General features: G+C 43.2%; 1 long non-coding RNA gene across 1 annotated transcript in view; it reads right to left on the bottom strand.

Annotated features, from left to right (window-relative positions):
* Positions 1-12,490, bottom strand: part of LOC134928801 (uncharacterized) — a 495,132-nt gene extending 482,642 nt beyond the window's left edge. Inside the window, exon 1 of the long non-coding RNA XR_010178021.1 lies at positions 11,807-12,490. This is a non-coding gene — a long non-coding RNA (uncharacterized LOC134928801). The remainder of the gene's footprint in view (positions 1-11,806) is intronic.
* Positions 12,491-12,858: the final 368 nt, after the last annotated feature.

The raw sequence follows: 12,858 nt of genomic DNA, 5'->3' as shown, positions 1-12,858 counted from the left end.
TCCATCCCGCCGCTATTATCAGCACATCCGCCTAAACAGGCGTCAGCACTGCAAGTCCGTGACATCATATTCCCCCTTTTGTGAAGCAATTTACAGCCGGTGACACGAGAGGCACCCCCCGTGGACAACCTAATAACCGAGGACGCTTGGTTATCGGGGGTAGGACCACACCGTGAGTTCCATCAGGGAGGTAATCGGACACTTTGTACAAACTGATATCTGCCGCTACACCTTTTCCATTCAGCGTGCTTCAGTTACTATTTGACTGATACAAAGTTAATACATGCTGATGGTCCAACAGGACAATTTTCCTAGTGCATTGATCCCTTATGCAGGGAACAGTTATTATCACTGAATGATATAGAGTTACTATTTATTGATACTTTCTTCTCAGTGCACTGATTCCCTACTGAGGGAAGTTTTAACAGTTTTTGTTATAATTTGAAACTGCTGGCCAGCACGATATTATTTATTATTGGGTTTAATTTTAAACTGTTATTTGATAAATATAATTGGTATAATTTTAATGAATAAATTACTTTTATTTATTTACCGGCTCTGAATAGATTTATTGGGTGTTTATCATGAACACATGAGCGCTCCTCTTTTCTTTTGGTTTAATTATTGCAATATATAGGGGTGTATACAGCCCCTTGAGTGAAGCGAACGTGAGTTCTGGTAGATACTTAATTTTTATTAATTGGTTAAATACAGACACAGGCGCTTCATTTTTTCTTTTTTTGTGGTTCATTCCTAGGCAGGCTATGCTATCACCACTTTCCGTAAGAGGCACACCACTGACCTCTTACAGAAACTGAGGGACATCTTCGCACAATGGCTTACCCCAGTTAGACTCTCCTGGGGATTTGTGATATCGGACAATGCCACCAATATTGTGCGTGCATTACATCTGGGCAAATTCCAGCACGTCCCATGTTTTGCACATACAATTAATTTGGTGGTGCAGAATTTTTTTTAAATTACAGGGGCGTGCAGGAGATGCTGTTGGTGGCCCGAAAAATTGCGGGCCACTTTCGACATTCAGCCACTGCTTGCCTGAAACTGGAGCACGATCAAACACTCCTGAACCTGCCCTGCCATCACCTGAAGCAAGAGGTGGTAACGAGGTGGAATTCAACACTCTATATGCTTCAGAGGATGGAGGAGCAGCAAAAGGCCATTCAAGCAATGGAGGGGGAATGCACCTGACTCAAGCGCAGTGGAGAATGATTTCCGTCTTGTGCAAGGTACTCCAACCCTTCGAACTTGCCATGCGTGAAGTCAGTTCAGACACTGCCAGCTTGAGTCAGGTCATTCCCCTCATCAGGCTTTTGCAGAAGCAGCTGGAGAAATTGAAGGAGGAGCTAAGATGGAGCAATTCCGCAAAGTATGTGGGACTTGTGGATGGAGCCCTTCATTCACTTTGCCAGGATTCAAGGGTGGTCAATCTTTTGAAATCAGAGCACTACATTTTGGCCACCGTGCTCGATCCTAGGTTTAAAGCCTACGTTGTATCTCTCTTTCCGGCAGACACAAGTCTGCAGAGGTTCAAAGACCTGCTGGTGAGAAAATTGTCAACTCAAGCGGAATGTGGCCCGTCAACAGCTCCTCCTTCATTTTCTTCCGCAACTGGGGCTGCGAGGAAAATGTTAAGATTTCCTAGCCTACCCGCTGGCGGTGACGCAGGGCAGTCAGGAGCAAGTGCTGACATCTGGTGTGGACTGAAGGACCTGCCAACGATTACTGACATGTCTACTGTCACTGCATATGATGCTGTCAACATTGAAAGAATTGTGGAGGATTATATGAGTGACAGCATCCAAGTAGGCATGTCAGACGGACATGTATGTATGTATACTGGCAGGAAAAAGAGGCAATTTGGATGCCCTTGCACAATCTGGCTTTATTTTACCTAAGTCCCCCCCCCCCCCCCTCCAGTGTGTATTCTGAAAGAGTGTTTAGAGCAGCCGGTAACCTTGTCAGCGATCGGCATAGGAGGTTACTTCCAAAAAATGTGGAGAAGATGATGTTCATCAAAATGAATTATAAATTCCTCCGGGAAGACCTTTACCAGCAATTGCCACCAGAAATTACACAGGGACCTGTGATGGTGGATTCCAGTGGGGACGGAGGATGTACACAGTGAAAGGGGTGAGGAATCGGAGGATGAGGATGAGGTCGACATCTTGCCTCTGTAGAGGCAGTTTGTGCAAGAAGAGATTGATTGCTTCTTTTTTGGTGGGGGCCCAAACAAACCAGTAATTTCAGCCACAGTCATGGGGCAGACCCTGTCGCTGAAATGATGGGTTTGTTAAAGTGTGCATGTCCTGTTTATACAACATAAGGGTAGGTGGGAGGGCCCAAGGACAATTCCATCTTGCACCTCTTTTTCTTCTTTGCATCATGTGCTGTTTGGGGACTAGTTTTTTAAAGTGCCATCCTGTCTGACACTGCAGTACAACTTCAGGGGTAATGCCGTATAAGTCCAGGGGTACTGCCGTATAAGTCCAGTCCAGTGGTGGTGTCCTTACTCCAAATAAAAGGCTTATATATATTACTTATATTATTATCCAAATAATTTTTACAGGGTTTGCCCTGTGTGGTGTAGGAGTACGCTCGCATGTGCTGCATATTATTATAATAGCTCCAAATAAAAGGGTTATTCATTTTTTCCCAAATTAATTTTATAGGCTTTGCCATGTGTGTGTGTGTGTGTGTGTGTGTGTGTGTGTGTGTGTGTGTGTGTGTGTGTGTGTGTGTGTGTGTGTGGTTTAGAGGTAAGCTCTCCCGTACCACCAATATTGTGCGTATATTACATCTGAGCAAATTCCAGCACGTCCCATGTTGTTTGTGCCGCACACTTGTGTCGCTTAGCTTAGTCATCCAGCTACCTCATTGCACCTCTTTTTCTTCTTTGCATGATGTGCTGTTTGGGACATAGTTTTTTTAAGTGCTATCCTGTCTGCAACTGCAGTGCCACTCCTAGATGGGCCAGGTGTTTGTGCCGCACACTTGTGTCGCTTAGCTTAGTCATACAGCTACCTCATTGCACCTCTTTTTCTTCTTTGCATGATGTGCTGTTTGGGGCCTAGTTTTTTTAAGTGCCATCCTGTCTGCCATTGCAGTGCCACTCCTAGATGGGACAGGTGTTTGTGCCGCACACTTGTGTCGCTTAGCTTAGTCATCCAGCCATCTCGGTGCAACCTTTTGGCCTAAAAACAATATTGTGAGGTGTGAGGTGTTCAGAATAGACTGGAAATGAGTGGAAATGAATGTTATTGATGTTAATAATACCGTTTATGTTTTTATGTTTTTTTCAAAAATCATCCAGATTTAAAACCAAACCAAAACACGAAAGGGTGGTTTTGGCAAAACCAATCCAGATCCAAAACACGAGCATGGAACCAGAACCACAACCAAAACACGAAAAGTGCCCGCTGCACATCTCTAGTTTCTAGAGAGGAGGAGGCCCTTGTGCAGGCTCCGTCGGGGCCCCCTCTTCTCTAGATGCAGCGCTTAGCTCTGGGCCCTGGGGTCCTTAGGGGACCCTAGATCTGTCCCAGAGTCTACAGCGCAAATGCAGATCTCCGGGAAAATGGCGTAGCAGCCATTTTCCCAGTGATTTTTCTGTTGTGCCATGCCATTTTCCCAGTGATTTCGGCAGCGCAGCTGCAGCACTGTGGGACTGCAAAGGGTAAGTATGAAAAATAATGGGTGCAGGGTATGCGGTGTGGGCCCCCCCCTGGACCCTGGGGGCCCATGTGCACCACACACACACTGCAGCCATTTTAAATACACCAGTGACTTCAGTTCTAGGCTAAAGCAAGAGGAGAGCAGCTCCTATATGGAGAGGGAAATGGTGCCACCAACCAACTCAGCGTGGAGCTCAAGGAAGCAGTATGGAGACTAACCACAAGCAGACCCAGTAAGCAAACTGTCAGTACCACACATGGCGTCCTGTGACATAGAAACTCAGCTGGAATGCATTGTTAACTTCTCATTGTTGTATGCAAGGCCAGAGGCCTCTGTGTTCACGTGAAGAGAGAAGGATGAAAAGAAGAGGGAGTGCACAAGCAAACTGATCTGGGAGGGGCGTTTTGAAGCCTCTCTGCTCTCTATATCATGTACCATGTGACTGGTTGCCATGGTAGTTACATTAAACTGTTTTGACTTTAAAATACAGCAACCTAAAGAAACAAAGAAAAAGTTTATTGAAATATTCTTCTTATAGCCAGCCATAGTCATTTGTGTCTAAAAATGTCCACCTCATTTCTCATGGACTGCTGCTTTCAGTTTTGTAATATGTAATTGCACTCCAACCATCAGATGTGACCAGACATATATATTTTTATTTTTCAGAAGGTATATAACATGTATGCTTATTGTTTATACAGTATATACAGGGGCACTGTGGGGGGTTACTAACCACTCTTGAGCATATTTGACTGTTAAACCAGACAGTGTGGACTTATACTGTGACTATTTTTAGTTAGGGCACCATAAATGATTTTGGTTTTATATTGTTGGATTGGGAAACTGGCTAAAGATTAATTACCTGGAGATTGTGAAGTTTGAATGTCAGCCCATTATTTATATCCATTTTAATTGAACGTAGAACTTAGACTAGGTGCAGCTTATTCAAAGTTTCAAACCTGCTGTGCTTTACAGCTAACGGTCCCAAGCGTCGTGAATTGTTCAGACTGCTTCACCTTTAGCAACGTGCAATCGCAAGTTTTTGTTACATACAGCAGGAAACCTATTATCTGCATTAACATATACTGTACCCTACTGTGTTTTGTACGTAACTGTGAAATAAGAATTAATCCTTTTGTTCAAACATAGAATTATAAATTTGGGATATGTATGGAAATACTATTTTCATGTAACACAACCCCCATAACCAAAAAGAGAAACGTCATGTACAGTATAGCAATGTAGTTTCAGAGGCTTAGTGTAATACTGCCCCAAGTGGTCACATTCTTAAGTACAATTGTGGAAAGAATGAATTTATCATGCACAACTTGGAATGAAACAAAATATGCAGCTCTAGAAAACCTGATTGATTCTGTGTTGTGAGTAAAATAATCAAAAGAAAAAAGATGGTGCGCTTTAAGTGTGTGCAGCTGATGTCTAATTAAATATTACTAGCTAATTTGCGCCGGGAGTTGGGGTGAGATTCACCTCTAATTGCTAGTAAAATAATCAAGAAAAACACCAGTGGTGTAATTTATGAACAGGTATGGGCAGCAGACCCCATAGGAGGGGGGGGGGGGGATTATCTTGTGCCTCATTACTATTAGGAGCCAGGAGACAGAGGCACTACAAATGTGACATGAGAAGAAAGGTGGGAAGCATATGTGACCAGGGAAGTGCATGGGCATAATGGTTAAGGGACGAGTAAGAGACAAATGTGACAAAAGGAGGTGGTGGGCAGCTTTAAAGGGAAAGATATGTAATAATTATGGCATAGCCCAGAATTAGGAAAATTCTAATTTCCTGTATTTGTTTTTAATAAAATACACATGTTATCTATGACTTCTAGAATGCTGTGCCTTCAGGGGACAATGGTTAAGGGACTCTTCCTGGGGGTGTGGTATGTAAGGTCGACAGTAAGTAGGTCGGCAATGTTTGTGTCAACCACTATTGGTCGACAGTAAGTAGGTCGACAGGGATGCTAGGTCGACAGGGTCTTTAGGTCGACAGGGTCTAGGTCGACATGTCAAAGGGTCGACATGGGTTTTTGATGTTTTTTGGGCGTCGTTTTCTCCGTACAGTGACTGGGAACTCCAATTAGTGCACCGTGTCCCCTCGCTTCGCTCGTCATGCTTCGGGCAAGGTGCCTCGCTCCACTACCGCTGCGCTTGGCACAGGTTATTGTTCCCAATCGTAGTCCGCGTGGATCGTTAATTATTAAAAAGTTCAAAGGAAGAAAAAAAATGTAAAAAACTAATGTCAACCTTTTCACCTATCAACGTAGAACATGTCGACCTAAAGACGCTGTCACCTAGAAACCCTGTCGACCTACTTACTGTCGACCAATAGTGGTCGACCCAAACATTGTCGACCTACTTACTGTTGACCTAGAGACCAATCCCCTTCCTGGTCTTTGTGTTATCTCCTGTAGTTAAAGCACATCCATTACTTTAAGTTTTCATAATTCTTGTTTGAGGAGATCTCTGCATATATTTGTAGTCCGGTGACCAAGTTACATAAATTACTGCATGTCAAACATAGGAATTAGCTGTATAAGAAAAATAGAGGAAAAAAGATCATTATTTAATATTTTCCCAAGGATTCAGGAGAGCATATTCATGCGTCATATGTATCTGTGCATAAATTCATATTCTTGGAATTATTATATATCTGAAATGTTCCAAAAGAGAAATATCATATTTATAGAATCCATGACTTAAGGTATGAAGGAAGGACAAAGGTAAAAACCAATAAAATGCTCACAGGCATTACTAGTGATTTCGCAGCAAAAAGGGAAGCAAGAGAGAATGTAATCAGTGCTGTACCCTTTTATCCATGTTTATAAATAATCCCTCATGTTTGCTTAATAAATCTAATTCCACTTATAGTGCCTGATTCACAAGTGCAAGCAGATCATGCATGTCTGCTATAAGTCACTATTCTCAAGTGCGGGGGGGGGGGGGGGGGGCATTCCCTTGTTATCTACTGTGCGATGGACTGTGCAAACCTTGTGACGCCCACTTTTCTTATCTAAGCATTGCTCATGGGGGTAATTCAGACCTGATTGCTAGCAAGTGATTTTTGCACTGCTGCGATCAGGTAGTCGCCGCCTTCAGGGGAAGGGTATTTTAGCTGTGCAAGTGTGCAAACGCATGTGTAGCAGAGCTGGACAAACAGATTTTGTGCTGTCTCTGCGCAGCCCAGGACTTACTCAACCGCTGCGATCACATCAGCCTGTTCGGGACCGGAATTGACATCAGGAACCCGCCCTGCAAACGCTTGGACACGCCTGCGTTTTTCCAACCACTCCCTGAAAACAGTCAGTTGCCACCCACAAATGCCCTCTTCCTGTCAATCTCCTTACGTTCGCTCGTGCGAATGGATTCTACGCACAAACCCATCGCTGAGCGGCGATCCGCTTTGTACCCATGCAACGCACCTGCGCATTGCGGTGCATGCGCAGTTTAGACCTGATCGCCCGCTGTGCGAAAACGCAGCCTAGCGATCAGGTCTGAATTACCCCCCAAGTGCACTGGTGGATCCAGTTACTCCACCACCGGTGCACCGTAGGATAAACATTGACTTCTGAAGCAGCCCCTGGCTGGCGCAGAGTCTCCCATGTACTGTAACTTTCTTTGACAATGGCTACTCTGGCTGTGGAGCAGTGAAAGAGCTGCTGAAACATGTCTATAGCACTCCCATGACAACAACTCTTTTTGCAATGACTTTAGGCCACTTCCCAATCTCCAATACCCAGGGATCACAAGTGCCATCTCAATAGCAATTTCATATGTAGCTGCATATGCCATCGCACTTTTGAATCAGGCCATAGTTTTATAATGGAACAAACATAACCTTACTGCCAGTAGGAGAATAACAGAAAATTATACTTAATGGTCAATGTCCATCATTTAGTATATGTGACAAATAGAAATATGCCCAAGACAAGGGCGTAGCTACCATAGCTGCAGGCAGTGTAGCTGCTATGGGGCCCGGATCTGAGAGGGGCCCACCTTCGCTGTCAAAGTAGCATGTGTTATATACAAGGGCGTAGCTACCATAGGTGCAGGCAGTGCAGCTGCTATGGGGCCCGGATCTATCAAAGTTACATGCATTATATACATTTTTCACCATTGGGTGGTACGTAGGGGTCCTTTCAAACTTTTTCCTTGGAGCCTGCAATATATCTAGGTATGCCCCTGGACTTGCTTATTGTAGTGTGGTATAAAATGAACTGGAGGGCATTATAATATTATAAAGTATGGACCCGGGGCGCTAATAAGGCACAATATGAATGGGGAGCACTATATATCATAATGTGAATTGGGGGTACTGTGAGGCATAATGTGTACTGGCAGCTCTGAAATGTGGCATAGGGTAAACTTAAGCAGTACTACAATTCATAAAAGAAACTAGGGCACTACTGTGGGGCATAACATTAAATAAGGCTCTACTAGGGTTCATAAAATGAACTAGGGCACTATTATAGGGGTGATCTTCAGTATGCCAGCGGTCGGGCTCCCGGCGACCAGCATACCGGCGCCGGGAGCCCGACAGCTGGCATACCGACACTTATTCTCCCTCGTGGGGGTCGACGACCCCCCTGGAGGGAGAATAAAATAGTGTGGCGCGCGTAACGCGCCACCGTGCCCGTAGCGTGGTGAGCGCAGCGAGCCCGCAAGGGGCTCATTTGCTCTCGCCACACTGTCGGTAAGCCGTTGGCCGGCCTCCCGGCGCCGGTATGCTGGTCGACGGGAGGCCGGCCGCCGGCAGATCGTAGTGAACCCCTATTATAGGGCATAAAATTAACAACTGCTGCAGAAAAGTGTCTCTCTAGAAGCATTGGGACGGGGGCCCCTTCAAAATGTTGCTATGGGGCCCACAAAGTTCTGGCTACCCCCCTGGCCTAGGAGGTAACTGAAGCAAGAAATATCATAACTGCAATGCCGCTTCATTTGGACAAAAATAAACTTTCCAACACAACTAAGGAAAGTTCTCTGGTTTTATAGACAGCAGTAAGAACTCTGCATAACATTAATAATAAGTCTTCTTAGCCTCAGGAAAGCTTGCTTCAAAGCTGCAGATTTTGGAATTTAAGCATGGGAATGGTTTAGGTAATTTGCAGTTAACTACAGCAAACATTTAAAGTTTAAACCTTTCTCCTTTACTGTAGTAAACTAGCCAAATTTACATGATTTAAATTTATAATAGGATTCACAGTGTCAAGGAAATAGAAACATAAACTTCTTCTACTAGGCTGCGCTCCCTTCCCTTGTTATACCTAGCTTATATGAGACTGGATTCAGGGCTGTCACTATTAACATAGAGGCACACTTGGCAGCTGACTAGGGCCACACAATTCTAGGGGCCTTCGAGCAGGGGCAGGTGGTAGTCACACAAACAAAGCGGCCAGACAACATTATTCTCTACCTGCCTCCCAGCCTGCAGCCAGACAGTATATGACTTTCAGCATGCTGATTGGTGGATGGCTGGAGCTATCCACAAATCAGAGTGGTGACAGTTATTCACTGTATGGAAGAATGTGTAGAGATGGCCCCGTACCGCAGGAGGAGCATGTTTTGATTTTTTTCATTGGTTCCTGTGAATGGGTGGTTAGGGGCCACAGTGCATTGCTTTGCCCAGAGCCTACAAAGCTGTTAAATTGGCCCTGAATGGATTGTGGGGTTTATTCTGAGTTGTTAGCAAACCAACAAAGTAAGCAATTGGGCAAAACCATGCTGCAGTGCAGGTGGTGCAGATGTAACATGTGCAGAGAGATTTAGATTTGGGTGGGGTGTGTTCAAACTGAAACCTAAATTGCAGTGTAAAAAAGCAGCCAGTATTTACCCTGCACACAAACAAATATATAAACCAACCAAATCAAAACAGAAAAAGAGAGGCGGCAGCGGTTGGGACAGCGGGACAGTCTGTGAAAAACGAGACCACCATATCGGGATTATGCGGTAAGTACCCTATAGGCCACAATGGATAATGCAATCTAAAGAAACCTATGGGTGCTACTTTTTCAATTGAAAATGGGAGACAGGGGGAATCTTAATATTTGTGGGAACCACCTGACATTTTTTTTCAAGGTTTGTCGCACAAATATGAATTGCTACATAGGTCACAAAACATGAACAAGACTCATAGGTTTATGGGAATAGGTTCGATATTGTCCATTCCAATATTGTATTGTATTCTCTTCCTATATTTAATTATGCTCTCAAAATTACTATATTGTGTTGCCTACTGCAATATTCTATTGTCATGGATTATATCGTCTTGTCCACAGCAAAATTCTTATAGCCACAATTATATAGTCCACTGCAATATTCTAATATCTACAATAATATGGTATTGTCCACTGCAATATTCTAATATCTACAGTTATACTGTATTGTTCACTTCTATATTCTTTTATCTACAGTTATATGGTATTGTCCACTGCAGTATTCTAATATCTACTGTTATATTGTATTGTCCACTGCAATATTCTAATATCTACAGTTATATTGTATTGTTCATTGCAATATTCTAATATCTACAATAATATGGTATTGTCCACTGCAATATTCTAATATCTACAATAATATGGTATTGTCCACTGCAATATTCTAATATCTACAGTTATATTGTATTGTCCACTGCAATATTCTAATATCTACTGTTATATTGTATTCTCCACTGCAATATTCTAATATCTACTGTTATATTGTATTGTCCACTGCAATATTCTAATATCTACAGTTATATTGTATTGTCCACTGCAATATTCTAATATCTACTGTTATATTGTATTGTCCACTGCAGTATTCTAATATCTACTGTTATATTGTATTGTCCACTGCAATATTCTAATATCTACTGTTATGTTGTATTGTTCACTGCAATATTTTAATATCTGCAGTTATATTGTATTGTCCACTGCAATATTCTAATATCTACAGTTATATGGTATTGTCCACTGCAATATTCTTTTATCTACAGTTATATTGTATTGTCCACTGCAATATTCTAATATCTACTGTTATATTGTATTGTCCACTGCAATATTGTTTTATCTACAGTTATATTGTATTGTCCACTGCAAAATTCCTATAACTAGTTATATTGTATTAAGCACTGTAATATTCTAATATCTAATTACAGTATATTGTATTGTCCACTGCAATATTCTTATACTGTTGCCACAATTAGATTGTATTGCCACTGCAATATTCTAATAGCCACAATTATATTGTATTATCCACTGCAATATTTTTATAGCAACAATTATATTGTATTGTCCACTGCAATATTCTAATATGGAAATGGGGGCGTGCCGCGAGTCCACGCCCCCGGACTCACGGCACGCCCCCGCCCCCAGCAAGCATCGCCATGGTAATGGTGGCGTGCCCCCATGACTCACGGCACGCCCCCCTACATCGTGGTGGCGCGACCCCATGACATGCACGCGCGCTCACAAATACCCGGACCGGTTTTGAGCCCCAGTCCGTCGCTGTCTACAGCTATATTATATTATCCACTGCAATATTTTTATAGCAACAATCATATTGTATTATCCACTGCAATATTTTTATAGCAACAATCATATTGTATTGTCCACTGCAATATTTTTATAGCAACAATCATATTGTATTGTCCACTGCAATATTTTTATAGCAACAATCATATTGTATTGTCCACTGCAATATTTTTATAGCAACAATCATATTGTATTGTCCACTGCAATATTTTTATAGCAACAATCATATTGTATTGTCCACTGCAATATTTTTATAGCAACAATCATATTGTATTGTCCACTGCAATATTTTTATAGCAACAATCATATTGTATTGTCCACTGCAATATTTTTATAGCAACAATCATATTGTATTGTCCACTGCAATATTTTTATAGCAACAATCATATTGTATTGTCCACTGCAATATTTTTATAGCAACAATCATATTGTATTGTCCACTGCAATATTTTAATATCTACTATTATATTGTATTGTCCACCGCAGTATTCTACGAGCTATCAGCTATCATTATAACAGGTTGAACATTTCTCCTCAATATTCCTCCTTTCTACACAGAATTATATTTGTGGAATATAAACATCTTACACTGAAGTACTGTCTTCTGCTCACCGGACTTCTGTTAGACAGATCATGACTCAGACCCATCACAGTCTCTCCTTGCAGTTGTTCTGGTTACAGATATAAGCGGCCAGGTCTGTGAAGCGTTATTACTCAGATAGTTATTTTTAGATAGGTGCTAGCAGTTCCATTAGCTCAGGGGTGCCAAGATGTGCTGGCATGCATTGCACTTAAAAAGAAATCATATTTTCAACATAATAACCAGTTGCACTTATTGTCCCTCTTCTTGTACAAGTGCCTATAAACAGTGTAGACATCCCAGCACCTTCTGTAATGCTTTTGCTTAACAATAAGAGATACTTATTGCCTTAACACTCAGGGCCGATATTCACACGAATGGTTGATCTTATTCAACTGTGCATGTGTCCTGCGGCGTGTAAGCACAGGATTGCAGCAGTTATTGAAACGCATGGTCTCTGAAAAGTATTGTCGTTCCTGGGCGGTGACTGGGAGGTAGCTAGGGATGCACTGTCTTATGGGCGTGTTATGGGAGTGTCGTGGGCATGCCCAGAGGTGATGGAATGGGGGGGAGGGGCAAGGGGGCAGCATGCGACCCCTCCAAACATGTCAGAGGCGCAGGCCTGGGGAGGGTGCTTACTCCCAGATCACTGCGGAGACTCTGACTTCAAAACTCTGGCGCGCAGCGTGCTGCCCCGTGTCTTGTCCAGCTGGCTCTTCACAGACTCAGAGGCATTACAGGGAGGAGGAGGCGGGGATGTCCCAGCAGGCTCAGCGTGGCCACACCTCCTCCCAGTAATGCATCTGTGAGAGACGGCTAGGACAGGACATGGGGCAGCACGCTGCGGTGCTGGAGTTTTAAAGTCAGGTTCTCCGCTGTGATCTCAGGGGTAAGCGCTCCCCGCATGGGGTGGGGGAGGGGGGTTAATCGTGGGGGGAGCGCCAAAGTGTATTTTTATCTACAACTCCCTCAACCGCAACACGTTCTGGCGCCCCTGGACATGCCACTTAACTGGCTGCTTAATTGCTTACAATGGAGGCCATACTGTGATGGAAAGTCT

The sequence above is a fragment of the Pseudophryne corroboree genome, chromosome 5 (genome assembly GCF_028390025.1).
Source record: "Pseudophryne corroboree isolate aPseCor3 chromosome 5, aPseCor3.hap2, whole genome shotgun sequence".
Lineage (NCBI taxonomy): Eukaryota > Metazoa > Chordata > Amphibia > Anura > Myobatrachidae > Pseudophryne > Pseudophryne corroboree.
This window is presented reverse-complemented; position numbering and strand designations above follow the sequence as displayed.